This window comes from Panthera onca, chromosome C1 (genome assembly GCF_046562875.1).
Source record: "Panthera onca isolate mPanOnc1 chromosome C1, mPanOnc1 haplotype 2, whole genome shotgun sequence".
NCBI lineage: Eukaryota > Metazoa > Chordata > Mammalia > Carnivora > Felidae > Panthera > Panthera onca.
The window spans coordinates 135179075-135201385 of record NC_138346.1 but is presented as its reverse complement, the minus strand read 5'-3'; the positions used below and the strand labels follow the sequence as shown (position 1 = coordinate 135201385).

General features: G+C 39.7%; 1 long non-coding RNA gene across 2 annotated transcripts in view; it reads left to right on the top strand.

Moving 5' to 3' along the window:
* The window catches only part of LOC132671832 (uncharacterized), a 197899-nt gene extending 178779 nt beyond the window's left edge, over positions 1–19120 (top strand). The window contains exons 6-7 of one of the 2 annotated variants that reach the window (XR_009607272.2): positions 18139–18198; positions 18417–19120. This is a non-coding gene — a long non-coding RNA (uncharacterized LOC132671832). Of the gene's footprint in view, positions 1–18138 lie in introns of both variants that reach the window. The other variant, XR_009607270.2, reaches the window with a different exon arrangement.
* The last annotated feature ends 3191 nt before the right edge of the window (positions 19121–22311 follow it).

The following is a 22311-nucleotide window of genomic DNA, read 5'->3' as shown; positions in this document are numbered from 1 at the left end:
TAGGGGCACCTGGGTGGCTCAGTCGGTTAAGCATCTGACTTCGGCTCAGGTCATGATCTCACAATTTGTGAGTTTGAGTCCTGCGTAGGTCTCTGTTCTGACAGTGTGGAGCCTGGAGCCTGCTTCAGATTCTCTGTCTCCCTCTGTCTCTGACCCTCCCCCACTCATGCTCTGTCTCAAAAATAAATAAACGTGAAAAAAAATTATGTTTGCTAACAGATATACCCTTTTCCTTATATGCTTGTAGTCATACTGGTAGGTCATTGATACAGGCTCTTGGAGTTATGCCCCAAATTTCACCATGTTGATACAATTGACAACAAATTTGGCTGGTAGAATAAACTACATTTGTGTTGACAATACTGAAGAGCTGCAGTTAATGATCATAAAGTGTCTTTGTATTCTATCTTCCATTTTCTGGAATTTCCTATTTACCTAGAATTCTGTGTTTTACTGGTAAGTTTAAATGGCTAGGATTCCCCCTTTACCCCTTGTGTTAGCTTCCTACAGCTGCTATAATAAATTACCAGAAACTTAGTGGCTTAAAACAGCACAATTTATTCTCTTATAGTTCTATAAGTCAAAAGGCCAAAATTGGGTCTTAGAAGCTTAATGTCAAGGTGTCAGCAGAATTGGTTTCTTCTGAAGACTCTAAGAGGAATCTATTTCCTGCCTTTTCCTGCTTGTAAAGGCTTCTTGCATTTGTTGGCTTGGGACCCCTTACTCACATCTCTCCAACCTCTTACTTCTACCATCACATATCTTTGTACTGATTTTAGTCCCTCTGCTCTCTCTCAGAAGGACTCTGATTACATGGGACACTCTCAGGTAATCCAGGTTATTCTCTCCATCTCAACCCTTAACTTAATCTCATGGGTCAAGTCCTTTTCGCTATATAAACAGCATGTTCTGAAGTGTTGAGGATTAGAATGTGGATATCCTTGCAGGGTAGGGAGGGAGGCATTATTCAACCTTACTGACTTATGTATTTAAAAAAATTTTTTAATGTGTATTCATTTTTGAAAGAGAGAGAGAAAGAGAGAGCACAAGCAGGGGAGGGGCAGAGAGAGAGGGAGACACAGAATCTAAAGCAGACTCCAGGCTCCAAACTGTCAGCACAGAGCCCGATGTGGGGCTCAAACTCACAAATAGTGAGCTTATGACGGGAGCCGAAGTCAGACCCATAACTAACTGAGCCACCCAGGTGCCCCAACTTATCTCTTTTTATACTATTGCATCAGATTTTTGTACATTAATTTTTTATCACAAGGTATTATAACAAACAATATAATTTGGGTTTGTTATAAAATCATGCAGTTTAAAATTAAATAAATAAATAAATAAATAAATAAATAAAATCACTCAGTTTATATAATGGGTATAGCCTTTTATGACTGTCCCAATGGATAAGGCTTATGGGAGACAGAGCCCAGATTCTTGCTACGAAGCTCAAGGGGCCACATCTTCACTGCTCCGGTGCCTTGGAATCTGGGCTGCGGTCCTGTGATCTTAGCTCAGCCTGCATAGGCTCCACCTCCATGTCACAGAGACAGTTTAGACATTCTGCACAGAGGGGCAGGGTTAGCCAGGGTCTAGTGACAGGATATCCATACAGCTTCTGCCGCACAACCCCACTGTGCTTCCTGCTATCTAATACCCTTTGGTTCCTGACATTTTTTTTAAGAGCTTCTCTTTTAAGAGCTACTTATTATCTTTCTTTCTTTCTTTTCCTTGATTTTTAAAAATTGAAATATAATTGACATATAACATTGTGTCAATTTCAGGCACGCAGCATAATACTTGTATACATTGGGAAATGATCACACAGGAAGTCTACTTAACATCTGTCACCTTACATAGCTACAAAAATATTTTTTCTTGTAATGAGAACTTTTAAGATTGACTCTCAGCAACTTTCAACTATACAGTATAGTATTAACGATAGTCACCATGCTATACATTACACCCCCCATGACTTACTTATTTTATAATTGGAAGTGTGTACCTTTTAGCTCCCTTCACCCATTTTGCCCATACCCACCCTCTGCCTCTGGCAACCACCAACCTCTTCTCTGTATCCATGAGCTTGGTTGTTTTTGCTTTTGTTTATTTAAGATTCCACACATAAATGAGACCATATGGTATTTGTCTTTCTGTGTCTAACTTGTTTCATTTAGCATAATGCCTTCAAGGTCCATCCATATTGTTGCAAATGGCAAAATTTCATTCATTTTTATGGCTTAATAATATTGCATTGTGTGTGTATATATATATGTATATATATGTATATATGTGTATATATATGTATATATATGTATATATATATGTATCACATTTTCTTTATCTATTCATCCGTTGATGGATATTGAAGTTGTTTCCATATCTTACTTACTGTAAATAAAGCTACCATAAACATATGGGTGTATATATCTTTTTGAGTTAGTGTTTTTGTTTTCTCCAGAAGTAGAAATGTGGATTATATGGTAATTCTGTTTTTAATTTTTTGAGGAACCTTCATACTGTTTTACATTGGCTGTACCAGTTTACATTCCCACCAACAGTGCACAAGGTTTCCGTTTTCTTCACATCCTCGACAATACTGGTTATTTCTTGTATTTTTTATAATGGCCATTCCGACAGGTGTGAGGTGACATCTCATTGTGGTTTCGATTTGCATTTCCCTGATGATGAGTGGTGTTGAACATCTTTTCATGTGCCTATTGGCCATTGATATGTGTTCTTTGGAAAAATGTCTATTTGGATCTTCTGCCCATCTTTTAATCAGATATGTTTTCCTTTGCTATTGAGTTGTATAAGTTCCTTATATATTTTGGATGTTAACTCCTTATCAGATACATGATTTGCAAATACTTTCACCCAATCCATAGGATGGCTTTTCACTTTGTTAATGGTTTATCGTTATCTTTCAAATAATTTTTTTTATGTTGCATTTAGTCAGTCTTAGTTTCTGTTGCTTTCACAAACAACATTTCATTAATATGGGGTTCTTTTTTATGATTTTTTAAATGATTGACTGTAGTCTAGCGGTCTCATCATAATTATGTATCGTTAATTCACTATAAAAAGTAATATCGGTAAGAGGGAAAGCATTTATCAATCCAAGCTCTTGATCCCCTTAATGGTAGCTGTTAGATACACATTCCCTTTTAGACAATAGCAATGAATGATTTATGTTTTGTTTAGGTATTGAGTTTATTTTTTAATTGATATGACCAAATATGCCTTAAGTGTTAAATAACCAAATATTTAATCAACTGGCATTCTTTGGCTTTTAACCACAAGAAAAATAAGAAAGTATTACATAGTTCTGTTAGGGGTGTCTGGGTGGCTCAGTCAGTTAAGTGTCTGACTCTTGATTTCAGCTCAGGTCATGATCTCATGGTTGGTGAGTTCAAGGCCCACATCAGGCTCTGCACTGACAGTGCAGAACCTGCTTGGGATTCTCGCTCTCCCTCCCTCTCTGCCCACCCTGCCCCCTGCTCTCTCTCTAAAAATAAATAAACTTTAAAAAATTAAAAAAATCAGTTCTGTTATATTTGTCATAAGTTGATTGATTTTCCTAATTCAAAAAGCCTGGGTATTACAGGAAATTTTGAAAAAACATCACATTCATGTGACAGTGCTTATGTTGAGCCTCCTCAGTGAGCAATATTTTACCCACAACCCTTATTGAATGCCTGCCATGTGCTAGCCTCTGTATGAGGTGCTGGGTGCAAAGATGAATAAGGTTCCTGGCTCCTCATACAATGCCTGACAGTGGCAAGAGACACTCAATGAATGCTTTTCGAATTAATGACATAATCCCTGCCTCTAAGGAGCTCTGTCCTGTGGGAAAGACAGACACCTAACTGTGGCGTACCCTGTTTTGTCAGTGCCCAAAAGAGTGAGTTTGAGTGAGAGTGAGTGTGGAGGGAAGTGCTGGCATGTTTCAGATGCCTTCGTGAGTCCTTATCATGGTGCTGAGGTCACACTGTCCTGTGCAATGACACCCTGGCTCGCTCAGAATTGTTATGCAGGCTCTCTGTCCAGGCCCTTGTAGTTAAGCTGGTGACACTGTGTTTGAACTCCTATTAATAGGCCCAGGCAGCTCCTCGGCAGATTGCATCTTAACATCAAACAGCCAGAATCCCCAACAATGACTTCTTGGCACAAAGCCAATCCTCAAGCATCAAAGCCATATTCCTTGCAAATCACCTCCACGTGATGATAAATAATGGCATCAGGATTCCAAACCAATTATCCCCTGGTGAAAGGCGTATCCCTCAAGGGCATGATGTGCTTTATTTAAAAAAACACTAACATTGCTGGTGCTAGCCCTGAAATGTTAACAATGGACACAACGAACTGATGAAAGCAATAACCAGAAAAGGGTGTATAATTCATGTTCCTCACATTACACCAACCTGGAAAATTTCAAGAAAAATGTGTGCTCGGCACATTTTTAAAGTTTCTGCCTTGAGACCCACTAGGAAAACCACGGGACGCCACCTTGTCTGAAACTGTGTAATGGAGTAGAAGCATGTGCTCTTAAATTCCGATCCTGACACCTGTGTTAGCTCTGTGGTCTTTGGCAAATCATTCTCTAAGCCTCCATCTCCACATCTGTAAGATGAGGGATAGTAAGACTCATGCGAAGTCTGTTTTGTGGGTAGCAAGAGCCCAGTGAACGGTAGACGTGAGTGTCAATTAGAGCTACTGTGTCAAGCATCATGCTCAGCCCTTTCTAGGCATCATTTTAGTCCTCATATCAACTCAATGAAGTAGGTATTTTACCCTCAATGATAGGTGTGTAAATGGAGACGCAGATTAATTACCCACTATCCCAGATAATGAGAGAAAGGGTGGATTCAGCACTCAGGCTGGCTGCCTGCTATGGCCAGGCTCTTACCCACACCGCAATGCTCCTCCCTGATAGCCTTAGGGCTCCCCTCTTTGCTGCCTCATTCCTCTCTGTTGCCCCCATGACTCCCAGTGTCTCCATTGACCTCATCAGGACAGGACAGTCATCATCACTGTGTCCACCAGGTTATCAGACAATCTACTTTGTAGGCCAAATTCTCATGGTAGATGTGTAACAAAGGACCTTCTTAGGGATCTTCACTGAGGTAGCTCAGTTAGAAACAAAATATTATTTCAGACCCAAGCAACACAATCCTCCTCAATCATGAGCACCTGAGCCATTAACTAAAGCATATTGGAAAAACACTGGCTTTGGAGGGTCTGGAAACTTGTTTTCAAAAGTCTCCGATCAGGGATTATGAACTGTGTAAATTTAATCAGGCGCTTAATCTCTCTGAGCCTGTTCCATTCTGAGTTAATGTATGTGGCTGGTTATTCTCCATCCCTCCCCCACGCCCAGAGACATTTACCCCCCTTCTCTGATTTTCTGTGCCCTAAGGATTTGCTGTCTCCTACTAACTGCATTGCCAGGACTCCCTTGCCATCTGGCTTTTGATTGGCTTTAGCAGTGGATCAGAAGGTGGGAAGAAGGAGCAAGATAATTCTGCCTTCTTTCACTGTTTCCACCCCACAGCTTTGGCGGCAGCTGTGTGACCCTTCTTCTTTGGCTTTGACTTTCCATGGAGTTCTGATAACACTCTTTCCACCCCTTAGCCCTTAGGTTCTAGGAGAAGTAATGTCTTCTACCTACTCTTGTGAGTCTGACTCTCTCAACATCCTTTGTTTGCTTTGTGTACAAACTGTGCACACTCGGTTATCAGTCTCTTTATTAAAGTCTCCCTATTGAACATTCTGAGTACTTTCTATTTCTTGCTTGGAATCTGATGGGTATGATAAACAAAAAGTTTTGAAAATTATAAGGTACCATCCTTAAAGATATAGGTCATCAGGGGCGCCTGGGTGGCTCAGTCGGTTAAGCGTCCGACTTCGGCTCAGGTCACGATCTCGCGGTCGGTGAGTTCGAGCCCCGCGTCAGGCTCTGGGCTGATGGCTCAGAGCCTGGAACCTGTTTCCGATTCTGTGTCTCCCTCTCTCTCTGCCCCTCCCCCGTTCATGCTCTGTCTCTCTCTGTCTCAAAAATAAACAAATAAACGTTAAAAAAAAAAAAGATATAGGTCATCAAATGAGTGTTACTGTTACTGGACCATATTTTCATCATCAGTACTATATTTTGAAGTTAGCAAAACTTTCGTGGTTTACCTAAATATTGTACTAGGCCAGATTTAAAACCAGAAGTAAATTTAAAAATCAGCAGCCAGATCAAGGTTATATTGAATCAGGTGCCCTTGGATCTGCTTTGCTTCCCCTTTATAAATTAGGAAACGGTCAGAGAGCTGAATAGGTAACAGAATGGGAGGATTTCCAATCATAGTTAAACTCTCCATCCTCAAGGAATCGGTACCTAAATGTCAAACAGGTAAATATTGTTTTTGTAAATATATATTTGTGTGTGTGTGTGTGTGTCTGTCTACACACACATATACATATATGTACTTGTTGGTAAAGAAACTACAGCAATTGCAACCACATAGAGCTATTACAGTGACTCATTTTATTTTTGCAGTAAGGATCTCATTTGGGAGGTCGGAGTCTATTTTTGTGACAAAATTTATTTGAATATTAACAGTTTTATATAAAAAGGTAAGCTTATTTGTAATTCCTATTTTAAAATAGTGTTTTTATAAAAGTACAATTTTTCTCAATACATTAAGAAAAATTATGCTTTTTGCATCTATATTTAAACTGTGCTCTTGTGCCCTGAGGAGTAAACTGGATGACACTTAAGGGAAAACAAAATCAATTCTCATTTTTGCCATTTTCCACAAATTTCTTCTTCAAGGTGCAATGATTATTTATATTAAACTCTCCAATCTATATATGTGGGCAGGTCTAATAAAATTCTTTGCTTGTAAGCAACAGAAGTCAACCCAGGCATATTTAAGTAAAAGGAATTTTACTGGAAGGATATATGGGGGTAGTGCAGTAAGCTTGGGGATCCAGATGGCAGGAGTGAATGAACCACTTCTTCAGGGCTCCACCATCGGAAAGTCTTGGCTAGAAATATTTTCTGACCTTGAGTCACCCTGCTCAGGATTCAAATCCCAGGAGAATCAGCCTGGTCTGGCTCAGGTCCCCAGACACACTGCTTGGCCAAGGGAGTTGGGTTACTTGACTGGCAGTCCTGGCATGTGGAATAAAGCAGGGTTGTTTTCCAAAGGAAAAGTGGGGTGCTAGAACCAGGAGAAGGGGGAAGACATTGTAGGCCAGCAAAAAGAACAGATTCTACCATAAATGTCTTCAGAGCATTTTAGGACATGTTAAGATATCAGATACGGTACATTTTCTTTCTTAATCATTTCCATTATTTGGACTTTGGGACATTAAGACTATGTGGACCATAGTCCATGTGGACGTAGTGTTCAGTAAGAAGGCCACAGAGGTGGTACTTAAAAATTCTTGTAGAAACTACAATTTCTTCGCCCGGACTCCCCTAAGTATGCAGTTGGGAATACCTTCCTTGACACCTTCCTCCATGGTTCAGTTCACACATCTTGGTTTAAGAGCAGGAGAGGTTTCCTTGTTGCAGTGAAAATGAAACAATATTAGCAGCAGCAAAGACTGTTCCCTTTCTCCATCTCTCCAGTTAGAAGCAGTGGTTTGGATTTCGGGAGATTTTTGGTTGACCAAACAAACACAAAATAAGTCTTTAAAGAGTGGTTATAAACTTTAGGGTAAATGTTTTTTTTCAGATCCATTTGGTCTCCATGAAATTCTTGGATGAAATAAAGTATTAGCCCATCATGGCAGGGACTGTGTCTATATTGTTTTTTGCGGTCTACTGTGCCGAATGGGCACTTGATACATATTTTCGGAATAAAGGTATTCATGACTGAATGAATCTACCCGCTATTAACAAAAGAGATTTTACAACTGGACAAGTTTGTTTGTTTTCCAAAATATTTTTTTAAAAATTGAGCAGTTTTTGCTTTTAGACTATGCAGAAACTAAAAACTTTCAGAAGGAAAGACGATTTATTTCAACTATTTCCTCTGTTCTGGATTTAAACTTACTAGCTTTAACTCTTTCTAGCATACTATATAATTTACTTTTTTATTATGCTTGTTACCTATCTCCCCTTGCCAGAAAGCAGACCACATAGAGATAAACATCTTTGCCTGTTTTGTTTACTGCTGGGTTTCTAGTATGTGCTCGATAAATATTTTGATTGGCTCAATACTACATAATTTGCTTATTTCTATATTGATGGTAAATTGGATGTCTCCCCTACTGGAATATAATCTCCACAAGGGCAGGGATATTTTTCTGTTTTATCCCAAGTCCTTTGACCTGGGCCTGCCACATGTTTTGTTTCAAGTAAACATTTGGTGAATGGATAAATGAATGAATGAAATATTTTAATATAGATCAATCCATCTCTGTCCCCCAAATTATAGAAACATATTTAAAAGTTATTTAGAATGCTGCTAAATTGGGGGCGCCTGGGTGGCGCAGTCGGTTAAGCGTCCGACTTCAGCCAGGTCACGATCTCGCGGTCCGTGAGTTCGAGCCCCGCGTCAGGCTCTGGGCTGATGGCTCGGAGCCTGGAGCCTGTTTCCGATTCTGTGTCTCCCTCTCTCTCTGCCCCTCCCCCGTTCATGCTCTGTCTCTCTCTGTCCCAAAAATAAAATAAAAAACGTTGAAAAAAAAAATTAAAAAAAAAAAAAAAAAAAAAGAATGCTGCTAAATTGAAGCTTTAGCATAATATTTCCTTATGGAAGATAGCTTTTTAAAATTGAGATATAACTGACATGTAACATTGTACAATTGTACAACACATTGATGCATATACTGAAATATGACTACCACCAAAGTGTTAACTAACACTTCTATCACATCACATAGTTATCATTTCTTTTTTGTGGTGAGAACATTTAAGATACACTCTCTTAGCAACTTTGAAATTTATAATACAACATTGTTGACTGTAATCACAATGCTGGGCATTAGAGCTCCAAAACTTATTCATCTTTTAGTTGTGAATTTGTATCCTTCAACGACATTTCTCTAGTTCTCCCCAGCCCGAGCCCCTGGTAACCACCATTCTATTCTCTATTTCTATGAGTTCAACTAAAGATAGCTTCCCCCCCCGCCCCGCCTTTTTTTATAAATTTTTTTTAACGTTTATTTATTTTTGAGACAGAGAGAGACAGAGCATGAACGGGGGAGGGGCAGAGAGAGAGGGAGACACAGAATCGGAAGCAGGCTCCAGGCTCTGAGCCATCAGCCCAGAGCCCGACGCAGGGCTCGAACTCACAGACCGCGAGATCGTGACCCGAGCTGAAGTCGGACGCTTAACCAACTGAGCCACCCAGGTGTCCCATTTTTTTTTAATTTTTTAACGTTTATTTATTTTTGAGACAGAGAGAGACAGAGCAACCCGCCTTTTTTAAAATTTAAATTTTAGTTACTTAACATAGAGTGCAATATTGGTTTCAGAAGTAGAGTTCAGTAATTCAGCACTTACGTATAACACCGAGTGCTCATCACAAGTACCCTCCTTAGTACCCATCACCCATCTAGCCCATCTGCCACCCGCCTCCCTCCATCAACCCATAGTTTGTTCTCTGTCATTAAGAGTCTCTGGTGGTTTGTTTCCCTCTCTTCTCTTCCTCCCTCTCCCCACATGTTTATCTGTTTTGTTTTTTAAATTCCACATATGAGTGAAATCATATGGTGTTTGTCTTTCTGATTGACTTATTTTGCTTAGCATAATACATTCTAACTCCATCCACATCATTGCAATTGGCAAGATTTCATTCTTTTTGATGGCTGAGTAATATCCCATTGTATATATATACACCACATCTTTATCCATTCATCAGTCCTTGGACAGTTGCGCTCTCTCTATAGTTTGGCTATTGTTGATAATGCTGCTATAAACATCGGGGTGCATATACCCCTTCAAATCTGTTCTTTTGTATCCTTTGGGTAAATACCTAATAGCATAGTTGCTGGATCAGAAGTTAGTTCTATTTTTAGCTTCTTGAAGAATCTCCATACTGTTTTCCAGAGTAGCTGCACCAGTTTGCATTCCCACTAACAGTGCAAGAGGGCTCCCCTTTCTCTACATCCTCACCACACCCGTTGTTTCTTGTGCTGTTAATTTTAGCCATTCTGACAGGTGTGAGGTGGTATCTCAGTATGGTTTTGATTTGTATTTCCCTGATGATGAGTGATGTTCAGCATCTTTTCATGTGTCTGTTAGCCGTATAGATGTCTTCTTTGGAAAAGTATCTATTCATGTCTTCTGCCCATATCTTAACTGGGTTGTTTTTTTGTATGTTCAGCTTGATAAGTTCTTTATAATGATAGCTTTTAAAAAGAACATGTACAGTAAGACCATATTCTTAGCTATTTTCAGAATTCCCACATGATTTGAGCCTCATTAGAATCTGTTCCCTCTCCCTATTCCAAGAACAATTCCAAGAGCAGGGGCTTGTTGAGCCTCTATGTTCTCAAGTACATAGTTCAAAGATATATTTACATTTAACAAAACTTTAAAGTTGTTCTTTAAAACTGCATTTTAATATAATACCTACTTGATTTTCATCCTTGTTAAAAATAAAATTCAGTGGTATCCACATTCCAAAGATCAGTTAACTTGTTGAGGATTATACATCCACATGCTTACAGAAAATATAAAAGGTATCAGAGAGTGAAATAAAGCCAGAACAAAGAAAACTATGCTCCACCAACTAGTTTCCTTTTCTGTCTCCACGGGCAAAAATACCACCTTTGTAGTTGCTGGAGCCATACTCCTTATACAATTAACAAAAAGCTGGCTGGTGGGCTCTTCGTGAATTGTTTTCTAGGAGGCTCAAGACATCTAATGATAGCATTATAATTGGAAATAATTTTCTTTTCTCCAGAATATCTATCTCAAAGAAAAAAATGAGTATTATCTGACTTTTTGTTATAACTGTAGTCATTTTATAAGTAAGAAAGCCAGAATAAAATACTGTTTTATGTTACCTAATTACTAGCTACATATATAAAAATTACTCTTTATATATTAATTCTATTCTTGTGAATGAGCTGTAGTACTGAAAAGACTGACAGGTCTCATTTGGAACAAACTTATATTGTTCTAATGTATATGTGATTATGTAGATATGGGCTGAAGGTTTCAACTTGCTCAACTAGTATTTATTAACACCTTAAACTCTTAAACCTCAACAATAAGGAAATGAACAACTCAATTTAAAAAATGGGCCAAAAACCTGAACAGATACCTCACTAAAGAAGACATACAGAAGGCAAGTAAGCGCATGAAAACATACTCAACATCATATATCATTGGGGAATTACACGTTAAAACAACGAGATACCGCGGCACACCTATTAGAATGACCAAAATCCAAAACACTGACAACACTAAATACTGGTGAGGATGTGGAGTAATAGGAACTCTCATTCACTGCGGGTGGGAATGTAAAATGACACTATAGAACACAGTCTGGCAGTTTCTTACAAAACTAAACGTACTCTTACCGTGTAATCCAGCAATTACGCTCCTTGGTATTTATCCAAATGAATTGTTACGACCACACAAAAATCTGCACACAGATATTTATAGCAGCTTTATTCATAATTGCCAAAACTGGGAAGCAACCAGGATGCTGTTCAATAGGTGAATGAATAAATAAACTGTGGTACATCCAGACAATGGAATATTATTCAGTGCTAAAAATCAATGAGCTGTCAAGCCAAGAAAAGACATGGAGGAAGCTAAAATGCATCTTCCTGAGTGAAAAAAGCCGATCTGATTCCAACTATATGACATTCTAGAAAAGGCAAAATTACAGAAGCAGTCAACAGCTAGTGGTTGTCAGGAGTTAGTAGGGAGGGAGGGATTAATAGGCAGAGCACAGAAGATATTTAGAGCAGTGAAACTATTCTATCTGATAGTGGTGGGTATACGTCATTATACATTTGTCATGGTGGATATGACAAATGGTGGATATATGGTGGATATCCATGTCATGGTGGATATATGTCATTATACATTTGTCAAAACCATAGAATGCACAGCACCGAGGGTGAACCTTAATGTAAAATATGGACTTTGGGTGACTATGATGTGTCAGTGTTGGTTCATTGATTGTAACACATGTACCACCCTGGTAGGGGATGCTGACAGTGGGGGAGGCTGTGCATGGGTAGGGAGAGGGGGTATATGGGAACTCCTTGTACTTCCCACTCAATTTTACCGTGAACCTAAAACTACTTTAAAAAATAAATTTTATTAATTAAAAAGAAAATGGAACTGGAGCACCTGGGTGGCTTAGTCGGTTAAGTGCCCGACTCTTGATTTCAGCTCAGGTCATGATCTCACAGAAAGTTTGAGCCCCCCTAGTCCGGCTCTGCGCTGATAGCACAGAGCCTGCTTGGGATTCTCTCTCTCTCTCTCTCTCTCTCTCTCTCTCTCTCTCTCTGCCCCTCCCCTGCTTGTGTGTTCTCTCTTTCTCAAAAATAAACAAACAAACAAACAAATTAATAAATAAAAAGAAAATGGAACTATCAAGTTAAAGGCAGGGCAGGGGGGGGGGCGGGCGGTGTGGGAAGCTCCTTCTGGTTCCTGAACAGAGAATGGACTGGAGGTGAGCAGGAGCAGGAGTGGAAGGAGCCACTGTGGTAATTCAGTGAGAGATGGCAGTAACTTGGAAATAAATGTGACAGCAGAAAAAGGGTGAGGTGGACAGATTCAGATGTATTTTGGTGATAGAACTGACAAAGTTTGCTGAGGGGTTGAATCTGCTATTAAAGGAAAGGGACAATCTTGGATGCCCCTGGGTGACTAGTGATACTATTTACTGAGAAATGGAAAATGGGGCGGTGGGGGTGGCTGGGGCACACAGGGGGTTTTGGAGGAGGAAGTCAAGAGTTCCACTGTAGTTACATTGAGTATGAGATGTCTGACATAGTCAGCTGGAGATACTAAGTAAGTTATTTTTTGTTTTTACTTTGTGGAAATAGAAATTTCACTCTCTGATGCCATCATTTCTTAAGTGACATTTCCTGCTTTGGATTTTTTAAAAATTTTTATTTATTTATTTTATTTTATTTTTGCATAACTGAAGGGCTTATTTTTTTTTTTAAGAATAAAAGACAAATCTGATTCAAATATGTATCAAGTGTCAAATTCTCCAGAAAATTGCTTGAAGTTTTGGTATGAGTTTTTCCAGCTCTATTTCCACCCCTTACAGAGATTTTGATGATTTTGAGGCCAAGTTTCAGACAGATCAGGTTCAGATACAAAGTTCTTCTTCTAGAGGGACCTGGATGGCTCAGTTGGTTAAGTGTCTGACTCTGGCTCTGGTCATGATCTCACGGTTCATAGCACATCGGGCTCTGTGCTAACAACTAAGAGTCTGGAGCCTGCTTCGGATTCTGTGTCTCCCTCTCTCTCTCTCTGCTCCTCCCCTGCTCATGCTCTGACTCTCTTTTTGAAAAATAAATAAATAAACATTTTTCAAAAAACCAAAACAAAGTTCTAGCACAAGCAACACTCTCAAAACCTGGGTCCAGAAGAACACAAGCTCCACTGGGATACAGAGTCACATACCGATTTTATGACTTCTAACCCTGCATGGTCCATAACCTGAGCATGTAAGGGCCAGGGCTTTTGTACCCCTAGCATTAGCATATATGTAATATTAGAATATTTGTGTACAGGATTAACAAATAAGTAAATCTTCCTCACAGAGAGATAAGTTATGACAAGAAATGGGAAAGATCAGGAAGAAAGCCAACTTTCAGCCCCTGGGTTTTTCATACAGGTACAATGCTCTTACCTGAAGTCAAGCCAATGGTAACAACTATAACCAAGCAACCGGTGGTCTTCTCTATGCAATGGTAAACAACTAGTCTTACTGATTTCTTTCACTGAATTGACTGAATGTAATAATTTAGTAGTAATTGAGCAGATGCTCCTTCCTCGAAGGATGATACAGTGTCCACGTTAGGTATAGTTTGACGATGTCCATAGACACTTTCATGAAAGCTCTAGATTTTACTTTAGAGCTTTAGAGATTTTTATGCTTTTATTGGCCTTTAATGGGAGGTTTTTTTCTTTCAATCAGAGAATATTCACACTCTAAATTAAAAAAAATCTTTTGGGGGCGCCTGGGTGGCTCAGTCGGTTAAGCGTCCAACTTTGGCTCAGGTCATGATCTCACAGTTCGTGAGTTCGAGCCCCGCATCAGGCTCTGTGCTTACAGCTCAGAGCCCGGAGCCTGCTTCACATTCTGTGTCTCCCTCTCTCTCTGCCCCTTCCCTGCTCATGCTGTGTCTCTCTCTGTCTCAAAAATAAACATTAAAAAAAAAATTAAAAAAATAAATAAATTAAAAAAAAAATCTTTTGGTGTTTAAGGAAAAAGAAATATCACTAATTTTTTGTGATTTTAATTCATTCACTTAAATATTTAAAAAAATTTTTAAGTTTATTTATTTATCTTGAGAGAGAGTGTGCAAGGGCGGGGGGAGAGAGAGAGAGAGAGAGAGAGAGAGAGAGAGAGAGAATCCCAAGCAGGCTCTGCACTGTCAGCACAGAGCCTGATGTGGAGCTCAAACTCATGAACCCTGAGGTCATGACCTGAGCTAAAGTCAGATGCTTAACCGACTGAGCCATTCAGGCACTCCACACTTAACAAATATTTGATTGACTACTGTCCTGAGGACTTCTCTGTGCTACCAACAAAACAATTCCCTTCTAGAGTTTGCATCCTGTCAGGAGAAGATAAAGTCGATGCTTTTATGTCAAACTTGCAAGATTCCAGGATAGTAGTTACCTTATAACCTCCCAAAATTCCTCAGATTGAAGCATTTCAGATCTGGTGACAGAGACAAAACTCCAGTGACTGGAAACCCTTGGCTGGATTGTGGGAACATATACACATCCTTTTATCCATTTATCCTTCTGCCTCTCTGTTCAATTACCAGTTCCCCTCCTGCCACAGAAAAAGGATAGACAAAACAAACAAACAGAGAATGAGAGTTGGGGTGGGCTGAGGGCAAAATAACCTGTGAAGACAAAGTTTTACTAATCCGGCTGAGTCTACACAACACTTAAGGGCTCTGAATAAACATATTAGTATCCCTGAAGCCCTTGCGGAACATGTTTCCCTCATATATATGAGAGCTGGTTTTGACCTCTTCCTTTTACCCAGGCCAGCTCCTAAGTGATACCTGGTTACTCTCATTCTTGGAAGCTAGGGGATTTCAAAAGAATTAGGTCGAAATTACTTTTCACATACTTTCTAATTTAAATGTCACACTGATCTCCTGCAGCCTTTTCCAGGTAATAAGGATTAAGGTGATTGTACAATGTTGATATTAACAAATTTGCAGGGACTATAGCATTGCACTTCATGCCCACAAAATTTACATCCTCATGAAAAACTTACTAGACAGAATTTTCTCAAAATAAGAGGGATTAAGATAGACTGACTTAAAATAGACAAAAACTTAAGGTATCCCAGGATACCCCAAAAAGACTGGGTTAACATCCTTTGGTGCAGTGAAACAATGGAACAAGGAAAGACTAAAGTGACCAGCTACAGGAGAACAAGTCACAAAGGAAACAAAAGGGTCTCTGTGATTTTTCTTTTTCTTTTTTTTCTTTTCCTTTCTTTTTTTTTTTTTTTTTTTTTTTTTTAATGTTTACTTACTTTGAGAGAGAGAGAGAGAGAGAGAGCACAAGCCGGGGAGGGGCAGAGAGAGAGAGAGAGAGAGAGAGAGAGAGAATCCCAAGCAGGCTCCACACTCAGCCCACAGTCTAATGCAGGGCTTAATCTCACCACTTCGAGATCATGACCTGAGCCAAAATGAAGAATGGGTCCCTCCACCTACTGAGCCACCTAGGTGCACCTGTAATTTTTCTTTTTTTCTTTTTTTTTTTTTTTTTAACTTTTACTTATTTTTGAGAGATGGAGAGACACAGATTGCGAGCGAGGGGAGGGGCAGAGAGAGAGAGAGACATCCCTGAAATTTTTCAATTAAAAAAAAAATTAATGGGGCGTCTGGGTGGCTCGGTCGGTTAAGTGTCTGACCCTTGGTTTGGCTCAGGTCGTGGTCCCAGGATCCTGGGATTGAGCCCTACCTCAGGCTCTGACAGCACAAAGCCTGCTTGAGATTCTCTCTCTCCTGCTCTCTCTGCCACTCCCCCTTTCACACTCTCTCTGTCTCTCTCAAAATAAATCAATAAACTTTAAAAAGTCAATAGACTTTATTTTAGAGTGAAATTGAATAAATAAATGTGCATCCATTTTTATTGTTATAATTTCAGAACTGTTTTATCTTAGTTTCTGATTGGTACTTAAACGTCAATGGTTTGAAACATTACATCTTTTAATTTCTCCTGGTATATGATTATTGATCTGCAAACATACACAAAAGATGTTTCTTTAATAAATCCTGTTATTCTTTTGTAATGTAAGGAACCTCTTTCCTACCATGGAGACTACCTGTCAACCTTAAGTAGCATGAACAGATCTCAAATATTTGGAAAAGCAGCTATGATGGTGGTGTAGAAGCTCAGAGCAGAGACCCCTAAGAAGGAGGCTGTTACAGATGGGAGGAGGGTGGTAAGAACCTCACAAGGGCATGGGAAGATGATGAGGAAATGAATTCAGAAGCCCCTTCAGAGGACAACAGCCTTGACAGCAAATTTCACATGGGTAAGAGAGAGGAACCAGTCAGAATGGAGTCTGCACATTCTAGTTTGTCTGATGAGGTGAACGCTGACGCCATTCACGGATACATACGGCAGGGAACAAGCTGAATTGTTCTGGGAAGAGAATGATCAGAATGACATGGTTGGACCCTGGACATTTTGATCTTGTGAGGCACACAAATGGAGGTTTCCAATTAATATTTGGATATTGAGTCTGGAGCTTAGGAGGAGGGTGGAAATAAAGGTGTACTCTTGTCTGCATGATGTGATAGACAAAGCCCTAGAAGTGCGTAAGAAAAGCTGAGAAAGTGCAAATGGATAAGAGAGAGAACAGTAGATGTAGCATTTGGAGAGGCAATATGCTCAGTGGGTAAAAGCTGGGACTTCGAACAACTTACTTAACTTTTCTGTGCCTCAAGTGCTATAGCTGTAAAATGGGTTATTTAATAGTAGTACCTCCCTCATAGAGTGTTGGGGAGATGAATTCATTGTACACAAAATGCTTATTTAGTACAGTACCTGGCACATAATACAGGTTCTATAATTATCTCACATTATTGGAATAAGGATCTTTAAGGTATCCGAGTTAAGAGCACTGGGAAAGAGCAACCCAAGTCAGAAGATGATGCGAGAGAGGAGTTCTCCAGGAGAGCAGACTGAAAAGTTTCAGCAAGGGGATGGTCAACAGTGTCAAATGTTACACTAAGTTCCCCTAAATAAGGGTTTATGAGAAGTTTTTGGCTCTGTCAGTTAGGGAGTCATTTGTGTCCTTAGAAAGGGCAGGCTCAGAAGAATGGTTTCAGAAGCCAGATTGCAGGGGTTTATGAGAAATGGAAATGACCTCTGTTCAGAGATGGTAAATTAAACACTTTCACTTCCCTCCACTCCTACGCTCCACTGACATAAGAGTAAAGGCTTTTGTTTTGTTTTGCTTTGCTTTGCTTTGCTTTGGGCATAAACAAATAAAGAGAAAGAAAAGACAAGAGATAAAGGCAACAAAATTTTGGAAACTTAAAAGAAGAGGGATGAGTGTTAATTTTCTTACTACAACCAAAAAACCCCAAAAACTAAGGCAACAATGGGGGAAGGCAAGAAGCAAGCTGAGTTGCTCTACAGAACCCCAGAAAGGCCCAGAAATTGGGGATTTCAGGTGTCTCTGAAACCAGGGTTGAGAGTGGAGATGAAAACAGATGGTCTGCTTTAGAAGCAGTTAGACTCATCCTTACCCCTTCGTGCTGCCCCATCATGACCTTCCCCAGCCCTGTGTGGCCCAAGGGACTGAAACTCTCTCACTGGAGAAGACACCTGGGGTGAATAGAATGACTTCGATGGTGCAATATCACAGTGAAAACAGGAAGGTTAAGTGGAAGTCCACATGCAGAATGGTAAGACACCCCAGCTTCATTCCTTCACTCTCTTCCCAGGTGCTGCAACCAAGTTTGTTTCTTCTGGGAAGAAGAATGGAAAACTTTTTCTCTGGATGTGTGAGTGCCCCAGAAGAAATAACCTAAAGATACTGACATTTAGGCGTCCCCCAATGAAATGACTCAGCCAGATCATCTTACAGTGATGTCCACCAGTTAGCAAGGCTTGTTCACGTGCAGAGCGCTTCCATAGTTTTTCTGTGTGTGTGTCTAAAATCTTAACAAAAGACAAATGGCACCCCGGTATTTCTCTCTATCTCTCTCATCTTTCCCTATAGTGTCTACATTGTGGTGTGAGTGCTAAAAGCCAAAGAGAACAAGCCAGAAGAAGTCATGTCACCTTCAGTGGCCTAGCCTTGGAAGTTCCTCAACATCATTTGTACATCATTCTGATTACAAAGTTCCACCGGGTTCAACTAGAGGCAACATAGTCCCCACCCTTGATGGAGGAGTGTAAGTTGTTATTCTGTAAGAAGGGCACATGGAGTAGGACACAAAAAAGTAAAAAAAAACAGCTTATACACAAAGGATGGAGAAGGAGAATGACATCACAAGTCCTTAGCAGAGCTGGATGCCAACAGACAAGGAACAGTGCCTCAGTGAGGAGCAAGGAAGATCACTTTCAACCTAGATTTCTATACTCAGCCAAGCTATGACTAAAGAGTTAAGACAGGATGAAGACATTTGTATATATTCAACTTTTTTAAATGTTTATTTATTTATTTTTGAGACACAGAGAGCATGAACGGGAGGGGCAGAGAGAGAGGGAGAGAAAGAATCCCAACCAGGCCCCGCTCTGTCAGCACAGAGCCCTGCATGGTGCTCGATCTCACAAACCATGAGATCATGACCTGAACTGAAATCAAGAGTCGGATGCTTAACTGACTGAGCCACCCAGGCGCCCCTATATTCAACTTCTCAAAGAATTTATCTTCCATGGCCCTTGGCCAGGAAACTCCTAGAAGCTCCATCAATATGAAGACATAAAGGGGCGCCTGGGTGGCTCAGTCGGTTGAGCGTCCGACTTCGGCTCAGGTCACGATCTCACGGTCCGTGAGTTCGAGCCCCATGTCGGGCTCTGGGCTGATGGCTCAGAGCCTGGAGCCTGCTTCCGATTCTGTGTCTCCCTCTCTCTCTGCCCCTCCCCCGTTCATGCTCTGTCTCTCTCTGTCTCAAAAATAAATAAACGTTAAAAAAAAAAAAATGAAGACATAAACAGAGAATGAAGGAGAGCCAGGAATTGAGGCTCTGAACAGGAAAGAAATTAAGGGAACCCCTACCCCCTAGAATGACAACTGTGCTGTAATTAGGATTAGAGAGGACAGAAGACTCAGGAGTGATGTCCCCATAAATAAGATTCATTTTCTGACATGTTTGAATGCCCTGAGTGATAAGTACATTGGAGGCTGAGAAAACCAAGAAAAAGACAATAGTTAAGTCTAGGGAAAACCAGAAGATTTACATGCAAGTCAGTCTGTCCATACATGGCTAAACTGTGAGTAAAATCTGCATAGTCATTAAAAAATTAAATGTAATCTCTATTTGGAAGGTAGGAAACTGTGGGGGGTGCAGTGTACTTAAGGGAGCTAAATCCTAATTTCCAAAGGACAAATTCAACACATAATACTTAAACTTGAAAATAGGCTAAAAGTCAAAATAAGCATATTATTAGAAAACATAGAGACAAATATGCAAAGGAAAAGTGAAAGAGGTAAAAGTAGTTGCCATTGGGGAGCAAAATTCAGAGGAGAAATAATTTTTTACTTAATAACTTCTACGGAAATATTTCACTTAAAAACTGTATATATAGGTGATTTAAATAAAAACTGCTATTTTAAAAATCATGAGTGGAAATTTCTGTCAAAATATGGAGATTTGCAAATGTTTTCTTCCCTTCCCAATCCCACTGAAAGCAATAAATCGACTTACAAGAACAAAGAAAATGGAAGAAGAAATGAGAACTAGATAGGAGCTTATACAATTGAAGACAGCAGGCCCCCATTTAGAAAAAAATACAAAATTGGGTTTGAAAATGAATTTGGAAGAAGAAAAGATATCACAACAAAGTCCTAGTTTTAAAAATCTAACAGGGGCACCTGGGTGGCTCCGTCGGCTAATCGTCTGACTCTTGGTTTCAGCTCAGGTCATGATCTCACAGTTCTTGAGTTCAAGCCACACATTGGGCTCTATGTAGGCAGTGCAGAGCCTGCTTGGGATTCCCTCTCTCTCTCTCTCTCTCTCTCTCTCTCTCTCTCTCTGCTCTTCCCCTGCTCATGCTCCCTCTCTCTCAAAATAAATAAATAAACTTTACAAAAAAATCTAACAAACATCATGAAATTATAAAAATAACAGTATTGGGGGGCCTGGGTGACCCAGTCAGGTAAGCATCCAACTTCTACTCAGGTCATGGTCTCGTGGTTCTTGAGTTCGAGCCCCACATTGGGCTCTGTGCTAACAGCTCAAAACCTGGAGCCTGCTTCGGATTCTGTGTCTCCCTCTCTTTCTGCTCCTCGTCCACTCATGCTCTGTCTCTCCTTCAAAAATAAACACTAAAAATGTAACGAAAAAATAATAAATAATAAAAAACAAGGTTTTTTTTTTAGCTCATTTATTTATTTTGAGAGAGAAAAAGTACAAGTGTGTGAGTGGGGGAGGCAGAGAGGGAGAGAATCCGGAGAAGACTCCACTCTGTCAGCACAGAGCCGATTGCAGGGCTCAATCCCATGAACTGTGAGATCATGACCTGAGCAGAAATCAAAAGTCAGACGCTTAACCAACTGAGCTACCTAGGTGCCCCCCCCCTGCCAAATAACAGTGTTTTTATTAACTGCCTTAAACATTTTATAATTCTTTTTTTCTTACATCTTTGGCTATCTACCCTTTGATCTCTTCTTCACGGAATAAAATGTTAAAATATCATTTTCTTTAGAGTGAACAAATTAGGTCTTCCCTCTAGTACCTTTAATCAAAAAAATTTACTATTGGTTTTGAAAACTTTCTTTCAGGGGTGCCTGGGTGGCTCAGTTGGTTAAACATCTGACTTCGATGACCTCACGGTTCGTGGGTTCGAGTCCCGTGTTGGGTTCTGTGCTGACAGCTCAAAGCCTGGAGCCTGCTTTGGATTCTGTGTCTTCTTCTCTCTGTGTTCCTCCCCTGCTCATGCTCTCTCTCTCTCTCTCTCTAAAAAATAAAGATTAAAAAAAATTAAAAAGAAGTGGGAAAACTTTCAGCTTCAAAATTGATTATTGGTAACATGTGAGATTTATTTCAGGACTGTTGCCAAATTTAGGAAAATTGCTAGGACTTTTTTTTTCATATATAACCTGTAGAACTTAAAAACATTCTTAGTTTTCTTATGCTCTAATTATAAATACATTTGAATTGAGATTATCATTAACCATTTTGTTATTGGTGTCTTTACATCATTGTGACATATTTTGAGTTTGATAGTGTCTTTCTCTGTGTCAGTATTTTTGTATGTCAAATCAGCTGGAAATGTATCTTTTTCTGGTTCTTATGATTCATTCCTCTTCATTCTATGGATTATCAACACTCCAAGAACATATTCATTGCTTCTATGTGAAACATGTACCTTTCTTTTAATCATGGAATGGGAATAATGGTACTTATCCTATTGTATCCTTGGTATGAGCTGAAAGTTTGTTTGATACAATTTGCTTATTAGCACCAGAATAATTCCTATTGATTTAGCTGCTCATTTTTATTGTTTTTATTTCATATCTCAATAATTTTTAGTGTGGATTTACTCTCAATCCTTTATTACATAACTTATAGATAGCAAAATAAAGTATCCTTTACATGTATATCCAGATGAGGAGTCTGTAATTTCTCATGTACTTTATTGAAATTACCCTAAATTTATTTCCAAACTTCAATAGTTACACCCTACAAATACCAGACATATACACAAATTCTGATCAATCTTTTTTTGTGTGAATTCCATCAAAAATAGATAAAAGGGGGGGGCACCTGGGTGGCTCAGTTGGTTGAGTGTCTGACTCTTGATTTCAGCTCAGGTCATGATCCCAGGGTCATAGAATCAAGCCCCAAATCAGGCTCCTTGCTGAGCGTGGGGCCTACTTAGGATTCTCCCTCTCCCTCTCTCTCTCTCCCTCTGTCCTTCCCCCTGTTCATGAATGCTCTCTCTCTCTC